We start from the raw sequence: 17415 nt of genomic DNA on the forward strand, positions 1-17415 counted from the left end.
AAGGAAGGGAAAGGAGGAGTCTGAGATAGACCAGGTGAAAGTGAGAGCAGGGTGGAAATTGGAGGTGAAATTGATGAAGTTTTTCAGTTCTCGACAAGAGAGGGAAGCAGCACCAATGATATCATCGATGTATCCGAGAAAGAGTTGTGGGTGGGGGCTAGAATAGGACTGGAACAAGGAATGTTCCACGTACACCACAAACAGACAGGCACAGTCTGCTGCACAGACTGGTTGAGGCACAACTTAACGCAATTACTTATTAACCAAACCCTCAGAAGCCTCCATGACTAGACCTGTCCTGTCACAGGAAGTGCAATATGACTCACTTTTTCGACTTTGTATCCATTTGTTGATCATTTAATTTGAAATATCAATTGTTCGGAAAAGATTATGCTCTTTCCCTAAGACAATGTGTGCTTTTAATTCTTGATTTCCCCTACAGCACTAAACCTGATGCAAATGGAAGAAATGAAATTGGATTAACATAGTTGAAATACTGAGTGTGCAGAGTCTTATCAGGTTACACATTAAGACTAGGATCGATCAGCATCATTGATGAATTTTTGATTTGATGATACACGTATTTAAATTAAAATTGTACTTGGGACCAAATTAGAGAAGATATTTTGCTCTTGGATGGATCCAAAGGTTTTGTACGTTTTTCAATTGGGTAAATTAGAGGAAAGTTAAATGATCAAAACATTGTGTTTGATGCACTCATTTTTTCACTGGGCTTGATTTGTTATGCATGCTACGTGTAGCAAAATTGTTTGTCTTTTCTTTCTAAACACTTACAAATAGCATACGGAGAAATCTCCTATACTTTTGAAAGAACCTCCTACTCTATCCCACCCTGTCATCGTTACACGTTGCTGCCCTCTTTCAGTTTGAAGTATAATGGCCGAGCTCGTGAACTTATCTATTTTCACCAGAGAATAAGCGAGCGAAAGATTGATTGTGTTTGGAAAAAAGAAATGAAAGTGCTTGAATTCAAGAGATTAGAGTTTCTTATAACTATATCTGAAAATGCACAAGATTGCATCATTTTGTACAATAGTTTCTGAACTTCTCAAACCATATATACTCTGAATCGACTGGTAAAATACTATATCTGCTCATGGGAAGAGTCACAGAGCCCTGTCATGAACAAACCTGGAAGGTCACACTTTAGATTCAAATAGACAAGGACTATTTTAATATTACAAAGCAGGGTCTGAAGACATTTGACATTTGACAGGTTTCATATAACCAGAATCAACCCAGAGCAGGCAAGTCTGATTAGCTCTTTCCCTCATGACATCCAGAAAGTTGACAATGGAATGAAAACAGAAAAAGCTGAAAATACTCAGTTAGCCTTGGCAAGGTTTGTAGAGAAAGAAGCAGAGTACGTATTTCAGTTACATGTTGTTCCATCAGAAGTTAACATTGGGACTGCCATTGGCTGTCCCAGATTCTTGGGTCAAGAGCTCCTGGCCCTAGCACTCTACTAAGCATGACGTAAATGTAGTTTGAATGACTGCACTTATTGGCCATTTCACTTGAAATAGATCGAATTCATAATTAGACCACAAGAGAGATATAAGTAGTTCACATGAGTGTTCTGTCCCTTCATTGTTTTCCAGGTGAAAAACACATTAACTTCAACAGTCAGAGCAGTAACTAGATGCATGGGATTGTGAGCTAAAAGCATTTCTCCAAATGAACATCAATTATATTCATTATTACAAGTGCAAAACGAAAATGCACTCTTGAAGATAGCATCAATGTGCCTTTCTTCTTCATTCCACTGGGTACAATGGAAATACAAATGGATTGGGGCAATTTAGTTAATTGTATGTTCTTTGGGGATTTTTCTGCTTATATACATGCTATGCTCCAGCTATTTCCCTCAATTCAGAGGTTAAAGCTTGTGAAAAGGCTAAATGGTGGCTTTTATATTAACCTGCACTAAATTTGTAATAATAATGTGCATCCTCTTATTTGTCAGTACTTTGAATACAAATTATGAATAACTGTAATATAGTGTTTTCTTTGAATGTTGGTTTTAAATTTTTCAAAACAGTATTTTGGTGGGGCATCAAGGTGTGCATTCAATGGATCCAAAGAGACTCGAAAATGTAGCTAACAAGATATCTTAATTAATCAGGATGTGACAGAATTTAGAGGCAGAGATTAAGTCAATGGTGTCTTTGCACCAATCTTCACAGCAGGCTCATACTTGTAATGCGGTTGCAAGCCATGAATTTTCATTAACATGAAAGAGGCTTTAATAAAGTCTTGTCCATAGGATAAAGTGAGCAGTGCACAGCAATCTCGTGGCACAGTTGTTTAAAGGTGGAGTTCCTCATTGGCTTTGTATTGTTGTGTCTGACATAAGCAGGTTGTCCTTGTTGATCTCTTTAGCATAAGATGGGGGTGTACAAATGTAGTTCATCAGGTGCAGGGGATTGTGGAGGAGTGTCATGAGTTTGATGATTCTGTAAGTGGGGAAGGTATGTTTCCAAGATAACAAAGTGTGGAGCGGGATGAACACAGCAGGCGTAGCAGCATCTTAGGAGCACAAAAGCTGACATTTCTCGCCTAGACACTTCATCAGAAAAGTGGGAGGGGGAGAGGGTTCTGAAATAAATCGGGAGAGAAGGGAAGGCTGATCGAAGATGGATAGAGGAGAAGATAGGCGGAGAGGGGACATACAAGATAAAGGGGCGGGGATGGAGCCAGTAGAGGTGAGTGTAGGTCGGGAGGGGATAGGTCAGTCCGGGGAGGGCAGACAGGTCAAGGGGGCAGGATGAGGTTAGTAGGAAGGAAATGGAGGTGTGGCTTGAGTTGGGACGAGGGGATAGGTGCGAGGAAGAACAGGTTAGGGAGGCAGGGTCGAGCTTGGCTGGATTTAGGATGCAGTGGGGGAGGGCAGATTTTGAAGCTTGTGAAATCCACATTGACAACTCATATTCCGCTTGGGAACCCTGCAGCCCAATGGTATCAATGTGGATTTCACAAGCTTCAAAATCTCCCCTCCCCAGACTGCATTCCAAAACTAGCCCAGCTTGCGCCCCACCTAAAGCCGCACTTCCATTTCCTTCCTACTAACCTCATCCCGCCCCTTTCACCTGTCCATCCTCCCCGGACTGACCTATCCCCTCCCTACCTCCCCACCTACACTCACCTTTACTGGTTCCATCCCCGCCCCTTTAACTTGTCTGTCTCCTCTCCACCTAACTTCTCCTCTATCCATCTTCAATCCACCTCCCCCTCTCTCCTTATTTATTTCAGAACGCTCTCCCCCTCCCCCTTTTCTGATGAAGGGTCTAGGCCCGAAACATCAGCTTTTGTGCTCCTAAGATGCTGCTTGGCCTGCTGAGCTCAATTGGCTCCACACTTTGTTATCTCAGATTCACCAGCTTCTGCTGTTCCCATTATCTCTGAGGGTATGTGTCCAGGTGGGAATGGGTAAAATGAGTGATGAGTCTAAAAGATAGGGTGCTTGCTATCAATGTTGGGGTCCTGTGGGTCAAATGGACGATGCTGCACATTGGAGATGACAGTCACAGCATTGGGGAAAGTTGGATCTGGTAGATGGGGATTGGATATTAAAAGGTCATGTGGTTTGGTCACAGCAGTAGCCAAAAAAAAATTGCCTGCCTAACAGAAGTGCTCAGTGTCAGAGCAGGAATTTTAATGGTCCTACTTGTAGTTGTAGATGCAGGAGAGAAAATAATATCATCGGAAATGATGACAGGGGCCAGGGTAATTGGGTGGTTCAAGGAAGGGTGAAAGGTTATACTGGATGGATCAAGAGTGGTTTCAGTGCTGGTTGACTAGACATCTGAATATGTCTTTGGTGCCATACTTATAGAGTCATTGAGTTGTACAGCATAAAACAGACCCTTCGGCCCAACTCATCTGTGCCAACCACGCATCCCAATCTGATCTAGTCCCATTTATCAGAATTTGGTCCAGATTCCTCTAAACCCTCCCAATTCATATACCCATCCAGATGCCTTTTAAATGTTGTAACGTTACCCACCTCCCTCACTTCCTCTGGAAGCTTGTTCCGCACAGGCACCACCCTCTGCATGAAAAAGTTGCCCCTTAGATATGTTTTAAATCTTTCCCCTCTCATCTTATCCCTTCTACTTTGGGAGGCCTCTACCCAAGGAAAAACACTTGGACTATTCACCCAGTCCATGCCTTTGATGATTTTATAAACCACAATAAGGTCACCCCTTGATCCATGATGCTCCAGGGCAAAAAGCCCCAAGTTATTTAGCCTCTCCCAATAACTCATGCCCTCTAACCCTGTCAACATCCTTGTAAATCTTTGCTGCACCCTCTCAAGTTTAGCAACATCTCTCCTATAGAAGGGCAGCCAGAAGGGCGGAGTTCTAAAAGTGGCCTTGCCAATGTCCTGTCCAGCTGCAACACGCTATACCAACCGAATGTTCTGACCAATGAAGGCAAACATGCCAAAAGCCTTCTTCACCACAACTTACCTTAGCTTTTAGACAAATCACTTGTTATTTGCTGGCAATACAATTGTGAATAAGCAGTTTAAAAAAAAACTAAAAAACAAGAACTGCGGACGCTGGAAATAAAACAAAAACAAATTGCTGGAAAAACTCAGCAGGGTCACTGGGCGTGAAACATTAAGTCTAATTTTTCTCCACAGATGTTGCCAGACCTCCTGAGTTTTACATTTGCTGGAAAACTTTTCCGGTCATTTAAAAGAAAGAAAAATTTTATGTGAAAATATAGAATTGCTGCAAGAATAGCATTTTACCATCTGAGGTTATTTATAAACTGAATTTGTAATCTCTCAAATATGGATATATGAATGGGGACATATCAAACTTTGCAGTTTTCCTCTCTTTGTGAGAAATTCATTTTGGTGCAGATTTTAATAGTGTGTTCAATGCTCCAAGGGTATGCTAAGCCAGCACATCAAAACCATTTATTACTAAAAGGTTAATAATGTTATAAGATCTAATTGTAATTAGCAAAACTTTGGTTGAAGCTTCAGGGGCTTAGTACAATTAAAGATTGGTGAAAAAAAAATCTTTTCAGCCTAAAGACTTTTGTCCTCAAATTTGGCTTTGTTACAGATTGTCGGCAAGAACAGGAAATAGAAGTCTAACTTTTACAATATATGGGCTTGGTGGGAGGTTTGTGGTGAGAGACATTTACATTGTTAAGCATTTCACCAAGCACATTTTAAATGAACTCCTTGTTTTTTTATGTTGCTATCACTTGGAGAACATTATTTCCATGACCACTGCAATCACTGGCCAAGTGCCGTCTTGACTCTGAGTTTTTGAGAGTTTCAAAAAATCCAAATAATTTGAAGGCCACTTCTTTATAATTGTGTTTTTTTTTAACTCAAACCATTTTTTTGGGCTGTCGTTCTTTGATCTTTTGTTTGTATATCATTGCTGTGGAACTTATGGTTTCTATCTTTGGTATAGTGAACGCTGTGGGCTTGGCAAATTCCAGGGCTGAATCAATTGAAAACAATGGTATGTTCATACTTAATCCTTCTTCTCAGATCCCACATCTCATCAATCAACAATGTCTTCTGATTTACATGCTGCAGATATTGTAACCATGCACACACCGGCCCCTCTTCCCACACCACCGCCCTGACTTGTACCTTTATCCTTAAGTTACCCAAGAATATACACCTCGCCATGTAGGAAAACTAATGAAGGGAAGCAAGTCAAAGAGCAGGAAAACACTCACTCAAGAGAAGACACTCACTCACACTTATTAATTCAGATACTGACACTGTGTATTTTAAAGAATAACTTGAAATGGGATCAGTAGATTTTGTGGAAGTGGTGGCCAAGTCTATGAGAATCTATCATAAGGTGTCATCTTAATCTGAAGGCAGATGTCATTGTTTCTACTAGAGCACAGGCAGAAGGCTATCCATTGTCAGGATTGTGCACTGAAAGCTCAGACTGAAGTTGTAGCTGGTCATTCTGCTACCACAAAGGCAACACTGCTGCTATCATAGCTGTAGCTTTACAGGCACTTGCAAGCTGTCGTAGCAGCCCAACAATCTGTCCTGTGACACATCATTAGGATTGCTGAAGCACTGTCCTGGGGGAGTGATAAACTAGCTGAGCACAGTCAGAATGGAAACATTTAAACTGCTACCACCTCCATTCTGCCAGTACCCATGCTGTTGCTTGTCATTCAACCAGCCCAAATTGCCATGACTCATGATGAGATGGTGCAATCCAAAGCCAGGCCCTCACAAGCCAGAGAAGTTTGAGGTCATTCTGCAAGGTCATCATGAAAATCAGCACCTTCTGCCAACCAAGTTGCAGTCATTTGGAAAAAATTACATTGGAGCACTAACAGGAAAGACATATGAAGCACAGACATTAAGGGAACGGGCATTGTTAAACCATTCCAGCCCTTAGAACTCCATATTGAAACAAAATTTATTTTTTCCCTTCAAAGCATCTCTTCAGCTTATCATGGGTCAGAAAAAAGTAAGTTTCTTCCACCACTGAGTTTGTTAGCCTAGACTATGAAACCAAGCCCCCAGCATTTGTTCATTATGATCTGAGGCAATGTGGCGCTCCACTTAACACATTGACATACATCACATGCAAAAGACACGCCAATGCCTTTCATGGACATAAAATACACAGAATATAATATTAAAGCATCACTTGCTAACCAAATGCTTAACCAAACTATAACTAATTATTGAAAAATAACCTCAACCCTACATATCAATGTTTGATTTGTAACTTTAATGTTCCATGTCTCTGTTACTGTGCTTTAAATTAGAGCTAATTTTATTTTATTGTAACCACAAAGATGCTGCGATGAAAAGTAAAAGAGGCAGTGAGAGGTGTGGAACTGTTGGTGAATGGATGTCAAGGGAGTTGGCCGGCTGGCCAGAAAAGGGATTTGTTGCTTGCCTCATTCCGCCTCCTCCTGCTCTCAGTGAGTCACTGTTCCAATGGTAACAAAAGTTTTGCCCTCATGATGGCAAGATTTTACAGCATGCAACAAATCTTAAGAAATCATGGTACAAGCTATTTTTACATTTGGGCTGCATATCAGAGTGTTGAACCATGTGGTCACGAAATATCCCTTGTCAGTAAGCAGCCTCCCTCAGGTTTGCCATGGTGACGCAAATGTAGATAGTATAGCAGACTACAAGAATACTAGGCTGTATGGTTGGCTATACAACTACCAGTTGTACGCTGAACAAATGTGCAGCCGTTACAGGACATCTCAGAAATTGATAAAAACTGAAAGAACTGCAGCTACCATAAATCAGGAACAAAAACAAAAGTTGTTGGAAAAGCTCAGCAGGTCAGGCAACAGCTATGAAAAAAAAATCGGGGTAAAGTTTCAGGCCCAGTGACCCTTCTTCAGAACTGACAGAGCTGGTGTCAAATCAGTGTCACCTGCCAATGGATACCTCCTGTATATGCACATGCCCTAATGTCCAAAAATCCAGCACTGTAAGCACCACAAGTATGAAATCATGGTGCATGTTCTATTTTGGAGACAAAACCACTTCCATGGTATCAACAACCTAGTGTTAACTATTTAACACACAGAAACAGACAGTCAATTTAATCAGCCTTCCCATACCTGTATTCACAACACAGTAAAATTGAAATGCTCGACGATTCTCAAAATTGACTCCAATGGTTCCTGACTAGACTTTGTGAATAAATGACACCTGACACCAGGTTTATCGTGTAAATAAAAGGTTTAACAATTTTTTAGTAATGCAGTAGCTTTTGCAAAGCAAAGTTAAGCCGCAAGGTAATCCAACTAATGTCTAATAGTTCAACTCAATCCTCTTTAATTCTAGTCCCCACGCTCTCACAAAGAGAGTAGAATGAACTTATGGGATAAATCAAAAGGAAAAAAATGAATGAGATATAACAGGCCAGTTCACTTAAGTAGTCTCTATAATCCTTAACATCGCTGGCATATGGGATTACCTTTTGCATGGTTTCTGATAATAGTAATGCATGCCTTTTGCTTCTAGTAGACGCTGAGGAATATCGATGTGATTCTGAATTCAGTTCTAAAGAAGGGTCACTAGACCCAAAATATTAACTCTGCTTTCTCTCTGCAGATGCTGCCAGACCTGCTGAGTTCTTCCAACAATTTCTGTTTTTGTTTTATTTAATTCTTATGTTTTAGATTCTATTCTCTGCATTTTCTGTAAATTGATAATAAAAGGACAGCCAGGGAGTAATCAAACCCCATCCTGTAATTTTCTCAGATACAATCCTTCTGGCCTAAAAACGGCCTCAAAACAAATTTGAATTCTGGCCACTCTCTGCTAGACTGACCATCCCTCTGTGAGGCCCCAGCTAACATTCAATATCTGCCATCTGCTTGGGCATGAGGCCTCCTCAGAGCCAAAGAACATGTTTTGTTTTACCAAGGAACAACTTGCAATTAACTCTTGGGCCTTCCTCATGAAAAAATAACAGTTTGCTAATTCAATATTTTTTAAAAAACAAACAACTTACTGCTATCCATCCAAAAGTCACCTTTTGCTTCACAGTTCACATTTCCAAACCGAGAATGATTTTTTTAAAAAATGAAAAATCAATAAGGATTCTAACACCCATCTAAAATTTGCAGCCTGTACGTTGATCTTCTCCCTTAAAAAAACTGCACCTGATGCAAAAGATTGCCTTCAATTCAAATATTCCTAACCAACAACCACAAACAAATGGAAAATATATTTGAGAAAATAGTTCCTTCAAGTATTAATTTCTATTAATAGACAACCTGTTCACTAGAAAATATTGTACTGTTTCTTTTCAGTTGCCCTTGCACTCCTGGGTTTATTCTACACTAAATGTGAATTAAAATAAATTTTACAAAGACATTGACAATATTTTTGGTAGATTCCACATTCAACTGATGTGATTCAGGAAGTTCTATGCTGCACAAATGAGCCTGTTCATAACCTAGGTGCTTTGCTTTTACAAACAGCACCAGCTTTTCTTATATGCAGAGTTTTCACATCATGTCACGTTTGCCAGAGGGAGTAATTGAGGCAGAAGTTATTGCTTCTTTTCAGGAAAATGGGATAGATAGATAGAAGATGACACAGGGCTATGATAGATACTTAAATCAGCAGAATTAGCTTTGGATTACTTGAGAAAATTACTTTGGTGCAGACACAAAGGGCCAAAAGCCTTTCTTTTGTACTGTAAAATTCCACAGTTCTATAATCTTCCATTTTCTGACTGCTATATCAGTACAACACTGAATTCACTTCCATCATGACTCTTTTCAAGATAGTGTGATTGCGTATTTCTCTTTGAAATGCTAGTTTAGTGGTTGCCACTTTTTAAAATATACTTCATTATTGTTCTGGCCAGTCTGATGAGCAATCTCCAAAATTATTGTCCCTGTTTTATGTTAACATTGATGATGCAGTTTTGAAGCTCGGAATCTAAAGTCTACATGCTTCTTTCTGCTATCCTGTTCATTAGTAAAGAGAAATGTTTAGCTTCTTCATTCTAATGAAAATGCTATCACAACAGATGGAAAAGTTTTATCAAGATGGATAGCATTTCAAGCCCTGTTACTGTCAGGCAAAAATAAGTTCTAGTTTAACCAATATTTAGATTTTTTTTAACCGTGTTATTTTATGACATATTTGTATCACAGATGATATTATGAATTGTACCTAGAAATTCAAAGGCAGAACATGCATGAGAATACCACCTCACGTGTAAGTTCTTCTCTAAGTGACACACCATCCAAAGTTTATCTGGTAAAACAGATGCCTGGCTGCTGAGCCTGCTTTCTTGATGTAGTTATTTGATAATTTTATTCCGAATGTTTGGCTGATGCTTAAACTCTCGAATGGATGGAGTGGTGGTGGTGGGGTGGGATTGCAACCAAGAAATGGCAGAGGAGTTGAATAAATACATTGCATCAGTTTTCATAGTAGAAGATATTAATAGTTTTCAAAAAGATTAAATAATCGAGTGCTAAAGGCTGGAATAACAATTATTTGAATAAAAATGGCAAGCTAAACAAATGGTGCTAAAGTCCAATATGCTCCCTGATCTGATGGGTTGTATCCTAGGATTTTAAAGGGAGTAACTACACCAATGTTGGATGTGCTGGTAGTAATTTTCTAGATTGGAAAGCTACCAATGTAACACTTTTATTTAAAAAGCATGGGAGACAAAAAGCAGGTAACTGTAAACCATTAGCTTAGCATCTATCATTAGAAATAGGAGTCTGTTGTAAAGGCTGGAATAGCAGAGTATTTAGCAATATATAACATCATAAAACAGAGTCAACCTGCTCATGAAGGGGACAATTTGCCTGGCAATGTTTTTCCAGTTCTTTGAGTACCTGACAAGCAGCATATATAAAGGGCAACCAGTAAATGTAATATATCTGGATTGCTGAAAGGTGTTCAATGGCATTCCACTCATAATGCTACTTAATAGGATAAGAGACTAAGGCGCTGGGAGTCTTGGCATGAATGGATGATTGCTTAACTAATATAATATTTGCATTTTCAGGATGGTAAATAGTAACTAGTGGTGCGCCACAGGGATCAGTGCTAGGGTCACAATTATGAACAACGCACATTAATAACTTGGACATTGGAAGTAACTGTATACAAATTGACTTGAGAAATCCATGTGTATGAATCACCGAAAGCTAATACCCAAGTTTAGCGAGAAACTAGGAATGCAAATAGATCAGTGGCCTTTGTTTCAAAGGAAATAGAATATAAAGGTAGAAGGTCTTATTAAAACTATGAAAATTACCAGGCAAGCTGTTCCAGAAGTTGCTGCTACACCTGGACCTCAGAGTGGGAACATGAGCTGGAATACTGTGAACAGCTTTAGTTCTCTCATCAGAGGTAACATGACATGCTGAACTGCAAGTTTTCTTGGAAGGTTTTCTTCTGGGTAGAGAATGAATAGGTTAAGATTACTTTTATTCACTACTGAGATGTTGCTGGCTGGACATCATTTATTGCCCATCCCTAATTGCCCTTGAGAAGGCAGTGGTGAATAACTCTTTTGAACTGCCGCTGTTCATGTGTCGTAAATAAACTCACAATGCCATTAAAGAGGGAATTCATATGCTTACTGTAGTTTCGAATAATGAGAGGACACTTTTTCAAAATAGAATAATCTTAGAGGGCTTAACAGGATAGATGTGGAGAGATTGTTTCCCGTTATGAGAGTTTAGGACCAGAGGGCACAATCTCAGTTTAAGGGGTTGCCCATTTAATACAGAGATGAGGAAGAGGATTTCTTTCCTTTCGGAGAGTAGTCAATCTATGAAATTATTTACCACGGAAGGTTGTAGATGCTGTGTTGTTTAGTAGAACTAGACATTTTTAAGCAGTGAGGGAATCCAGGGTTATGGGTAAAGTACAGGAAAATGGATCAGGAAAATAATCTCATTGAGCGGTGGAACAGACTCAGTGGGTCAAATGGCCTATACCTGCTTGTTACTATTTTGGTCAAATTTACCAATGTTTCTATCTTCTCCCGAAGTGTGTTATAATGCTGTGTCTCTGAGGTTTTCTAGTGTTTATAAATGTTGATATTATACCCTGCATTCCCAAATCTAGATCATAACTGTACATATCAAAAACAGCATTACACCTAATATTGACCCTTTGCAGTCAATACAAGTTCTTCCATTCAGTATGTAAAGTAACAATTCATGGTTACTTTTTGCGTTATATCTATTGATTCATGCCTAATCTTAATCACTATATCACTACTCCATCAGTAAACTATCACTATCCACATCAGAATAGGTGGGAATAATAGCAGAAAATGGAATGGAGAGTCTACAGCATCAGTGATCCCTTTTCTGTTTCCCACAATTATTGCTGAAAAAAGAAATGACACCACTCTGTCAGCTGCTTTGCTTCAATCTGTTAGTTGTAGAATTGAAGGTATGACAAAAGATTGTACAATTTTTACAAGGTAAAACCTCTGAATTAGTTTGGCAGTGATTAATGGAAAGTAGTTTTAGCAATAAAAGCATGTCATGGTGACTCATGAAACTGCAAGGTAATTTACGTTTATATTCCACGATTAGAACTCCTAGATAAACTTTGATGTCTCCAATAGATCCTGTTTAATAAATTTATCTCTCCATGAAATAGGTATTCTGTATTGCAAATCTTTGAATCTCAAAAGACAGATTGTTCCTACCAAATGCTCACAGTGAATTCTGCAAGTACTGAATATAATTTCAGCTCTATATTCGTCATTTCATGGAAATGACTTTTTCTAAATGTTCATATGATTAATTTTGAGATTGGTTTGGATGAGATGTAATGTGTGTCAAGTGTACCTACAAAATTCCTTACCAATGGCAGATAACTAGCTAATCTTTAATGTTTGTTTAGGACTTCTGCTGCATTTGTATGAACTCAACTCTTGGGCTTGCTTCTAGATGAGAACTCAAAACGTTAAGTGTATTTTTTTCCAGGAATGTTTGCCCCACTTTACTCACGATCTTCATTCATGATTTGGTTATGAAAGGTATTCAAATAGTCCAGACATTCTTGAGTGTAATTGCTGCTCATTCTTAGGATTACACAGGAAGTAGTAAAAGATCAGTTGTTTCCACTGAAATGATACCAACATTGGTATAATTCCTCGACTGTTATGGAAGAGTATTAATTTCTATGCAGTATATCCAGGTGCTGAGGGTTTTTAAATTTCAATCAAATTGATTATGTTGAGCCTTCCATTTTTAATTTGGTTTATTTTCAAGCAATGACTGAAGAATAAGAGGTAGCATAAGGGACTTTTTTCTTATATACCATGTAATAAACTGAAAGGCACTGTCTGAAGGACTGTTGGAAACACATTACAGTAGTAACTTTGTAGAATGTCAAGAGTTGAGTTTGTTTTAAGAAAAGCATAAGTAAGGATAACTCTCCTCTAGAAATGATTCAAGTATACAATATTCCCTTTCAATATTATTATGAAAAGAATGAGTGGCCCTATTTTATATGCAGTGGTACTCTATGATGAATTGATCCAGAATTCAGAAATTGCAAAACAGTCCTCAACAGTAATTAGTTGTAGTTCGAGATTTTCAATTTGAACCGGAAATCGTCCTATGAGGGTGTATGAGAATGTGGAGACTGTTTATCTGGCCCTTTGGAATAAAGGAAAAGAATCACCATTGTTTTGCTACAGCACTTTGCTGCTGTTCCCTTAGTGATGAACCATGCACTCAACAATAAATCACTAGGATTTACACGGAAGTAAATATTGTTCAGGTATTAGCTGCCTGGGTGTTGAAATAGTGAAAGTAATCATAAATATGCAGGTTGATGTTTTTTTTTAAATATTGCATCCAAATCACATTTGGTAACAATGAATATTCATGAATGTACCTGAAATCATTTAAATCAGATTAGTACAGATTAAAATTCCCTTTGTGTCTCTTTTTGCAATAAAATATCCCAGATCATTATTTAGAGATTCTGGCAGTCAGATATGCTCATATTGCTTTGAGGAAGCAGTGATCTCATTGTGTACAATATAGAATAAGTAAGTAGGCCTTATTTCAGAGCAAATGAATTAGGAATTAGTTTTATCATAAACTCTTGAGGCAGAAATTTGTCTTAATGATAATAACATAAAATGGGTGCGAGTGAATCAGCATTCCATTTGTACTTGACCCAAATGTCTTTTCTATACATTTTTGAGTTGACAGTTTGCTGCCACCTATTTTGTGTGTTTTGTACTGATTACCTTTATTGACAAAAACAGGACTCAGCAAGAAAGCTGAAGTTGAGTCATCTTAGAACTCTCATTAGCAATTGTAATTTTAAATGTTGGTAAAATACACTTTTATTCAACTAGGTTGTTATTTTAAATGTATTGATTAAATATCCACCAGTTTTAGAATTTATCTGTTTGAAGAAAATGATTGCCTTAGATGCTGAATCTGAATATTCTCTTAATTACCAGCAAGAAAGCAACCCATGTTCACATTTGATTTCAATTGCAATTTTGTTCGTGGTACTACGTCCTTGAAAAAAGAAAGAATAAAGTTATATTTACACATAATACAACTAAAATACTTTGTGTGATGGAAATCTGAAGCAAACACAAAGAATGCTGGAAAAACTTTGGCAGCATCTGTGAAGAGAGAAACTGAATTAGCATTTTGAACCTGGTACATCTCTTCTTCAGAACTCAGCAGCTTCTGAGTTGCTCCAGCATTTTCTGTGTTTCTTCACTATATGTAGTGCCTTTATATGGCCTCAGGTATGAAATAATTTATAGCTACTGAAGTAATTTTGAAGTGTAGTTACTAATGTAACTATAATGAGAAATTGACCATTTAACCTGATGTTGGTTGCGAGATAAATATTAACCAGGATACTAGGGGAAACACCCCATTTTTCTTTGAATACTGCCATGGGATCTTTTACGTCAGTCCAGAGAGAGAGAGAGAGAGAGTTTCATCCCAAAAGTGAGGGGGAAAAGAAAGTAGTTGCATACAAAGCTGTAAAATGCAAACAAATCACCATTTAATAATATACAACTTGATAGTTTTGGAAAATAAATTATGTCAGAATTCTACGTCAGCTTTGGTTGTTCAGCTTCACAAATTAATAATCAAGTTGCGCCAATAATTTTTTATATTGTGATGGTGGTTACCAATGTGATAAAAATCAGATAATATGCTTTTGTGATGTTAATTGAGGCAGGTATAATAACATCAGGGATAGGTCCACTGGTCTCTGCAAAATAGTGCCATGGGATATTTTAAACCTGCCTATAGCTGAAGCCTCGATTTTAATATTGCTTTGAAAAGAAGGTGACTTCAATAGTGCTGTGCCCACTCCCTCAGTACTGCACTGATGTGTCAGCCTTCGTTTAAACATGTTCAAGCCCTGAAATGGGATGAGAAGATGGGAACTTGTCTTGTAGTGAAATGGCTACTACGTGAGCCACAGCTGATATGTTCTACAGCAGACCCCCCTCGCAGTTTTCCTCAAATTATAGACTGCAGTCATAGTACCAGTCAGTGTAAGAAATTTTTAAAAAAACTTACCCATCAATTACTTCTTATTGTCTTACATAAGCCCTTCCATTTGTGAAAGCAATTGAAATCTGGGCTGTGAGAACAGCAGTGAGTCGGATATTAATGACCCAGGAGAGATTGTATTGCAGCCAAATGTTTATTGCAGGCTGTGAGAAAAAGCACAGGCATAGCTTTTAGTTCAAGGTTTAAGCAACAAGCAGTGACTATTGCTAAGACGTGATAAACAAGCACAGGCTAAGATGGGTGGCACCTCCTGTAATTTATAGTCCTGATATCAGCATGGAGCTGATGCTGAATGAGTACACACACGTTAACACATCTGAGATTACAGTTTATGCACAAGCATTGAAGCGTGGCCTTTGGTAAAGAATCCATATTGTTAAATATAAAACATTAATATTATGAATGTTGTAAACAACTGAAGCAATTTTGAAGAATTGTGTAAAATGGAAATATTTCTGGAGCAAAGCATGAAGGACGATGTTGGATTTAAAAAGTGTCAATGTATTTTATAAAAGGCCAAACATCTGTGATAATCATGAAGGATTGCTAAAATTCATTTTGTTTTGCAATACAATCAAAAATATTTAGCAACTGTTGTTTTATGTAAAAATGGTATCCTCATGCATGGTCACTGTTTGCACTGAATTTGTTCGTTGGTGGTATTAAATTAATAAGTGTGACATGTCATTTTGTTACAGTGTGGTCAAGGAGATGAGTGAATGGAAAAGACAGTTGAGTGGTAAACAGAGTGACTTCATCTCACAGTAACATTAAAGTGCTATTCATCATGAAGGTCAGGCTGCTTGTGAAGCAAAGGAAATCAAAGTGATTGCTTTGCTATGGCCAGAGCTTTCATTGGTGGCAGTCTGCCATGGATTTTGAAGGTGATGGTGACCCTTGGATTCTGATGGTTGTAATGCCATGGCAGACAAATCAAAGATAAGGGAAAAGCTATACTTTGCTTCCCTCATGAATTTGTGGCTTTAAACAGAACCCAGTGGCAGACCTCTCATTCCCTATTCAAACAGATCAAAACTTTGTGTCCTCCCTACCAAGCACCTCTTTTAGGTCAATCACAACATTTATCAATTAAAGGCTTAATGCACAGAGTTTTTACTTATCTACCTTCAGTTATATTGTGGACATTGCTGAAGGCTCCTTCAAGTACTGTTTTCTAATTGCACACTGATGGTAAATGGAAATTGCAGTTAGCCAGATGAATAAAAATGTGGATGATAGATGATGAAATTTCTCTGAATGTATATCTCAGTTACTGACAACTGTTCCTAAGGGCAGCAGAAGCATTGGAAGCTGTGAATCACACATCTTTTGCTCACCTCCTTTAGTTGTTATTAGTACGTGGTATAACAACAGGATTTATTGGAGGAGACTGAAATGAGAGCAGATGCTTTAAGAATTTGTCACTGTTGGTTGCTTATGATGCATGTAAATCTGGCGAAGAGATCTAAATTTGTATGGCTTGATCAAATTTGTGCATATTGAGATTCAGTGGATATTTCTGAATGAAAATTCCTTTTTGTGTGTCAAAGGTGTCCTGCATCCAAATATGTCTTAAAAATGTTGTGTACAAGTTTTATAAGCTGCCACTGATGCTTGAACGATCGTTCCACTAAAGAAATTTTCTTGATCATGAAGATACTAAATTCAACCGCAATAGATTACATTTTCACATTGACAAAGTATATCAACTAATCAGCTCAAATGTTTAGACAAAAACAAAAATGCTAAAAATAGAAATGGTTTTTTTTTCACTTCTTCATTTAACCTCTTGGAATCTCTTGAGAATTTTCCTAACACAATGAAAAAGCTGAAGAAGAACCAGCAATTACCACAAAATATATTTGATTCAAATACAAATGTTAATAACATTTGTCTAACCTTGAAGCACATAAGGAATCAAATAGTTTTAAAATTATATTCCAAATTAAAATACGATATGTCATACTTAAATGTTGCCTTTCATCTTCTGACCTTTTTGTCTCTGGTTGATGTGAGGTACTCCGATCTTCCAGTTTGATACCTCTGTAGCTGCTACAACAGCTCGTGGATGGCTTCACTCCACCCATCCCTGCTCGCTCCCAGCCAAACATACATTCATGAAAACCTTTTTGTTATATTCTTTCAAGTAGATATCGCTGGCAAGGCCAGCAGTTATTGCCTATACCTAATTGCCCTTGCGAAGTTGGTGGCGATCTGCCTTTTTGGCCTGCTGCAATCCATGTGGTGTAAGTACAGTGAAAGGAAGATGGTTTCAGAATTTTGACCCAGTGTCTGTGAAAGAAGGAAGATACAGTCCCATTATCTCGGATACAGTTT

At 38.2% G+C, this 17415-nt stretch overlaps 1 protein-coding gene and 1 long non-coding RNA gene across 9 annotated transcripts in view; one reads left to right on the top strand and one right to left on the bottom strand.

The window, feature by feature from the left end:
- LOC125460197 (uncharacterized) overlaps positions 1–15147 on the bottom strand; it is a 59834-nt gene extending 44687 nt beyond the window's left edge. The window contains exon 1 of the long non-coding RNA XR_009446501.1: positions 15085–15147. This is a non-coding gene — a long non-coding RNA (uncharacterized LOC125460197). The remainder of the gene's footprint in view (positions 1–15084) is intronic.
- fhit (fragile histidine triad diadenosine triphosphatase) overlaps positions 1–17415 on the top strand; it is a 985246-nt gene that overhangs the window by 850421 nt on the left and 117410 nt on the right. The window lies entirely within an intron of this gene.

The sequence above is a fragment of the Stegostoma tigrinum genome, chromosome 11 (assembly GCF_030684315.1).
Source record: "Stegostoma tigrinum isolate sSteTig4 chromosome 11, sSteTig4.hap1, whole genome shotgun sequence".
Lineage (NCBI taxonomy): Eukaryota > Metazoa > Chordata > Chondrichthyes > Orectolobiformes > Stegostomatidae > Stegostoma > Stegostoma tigrinum.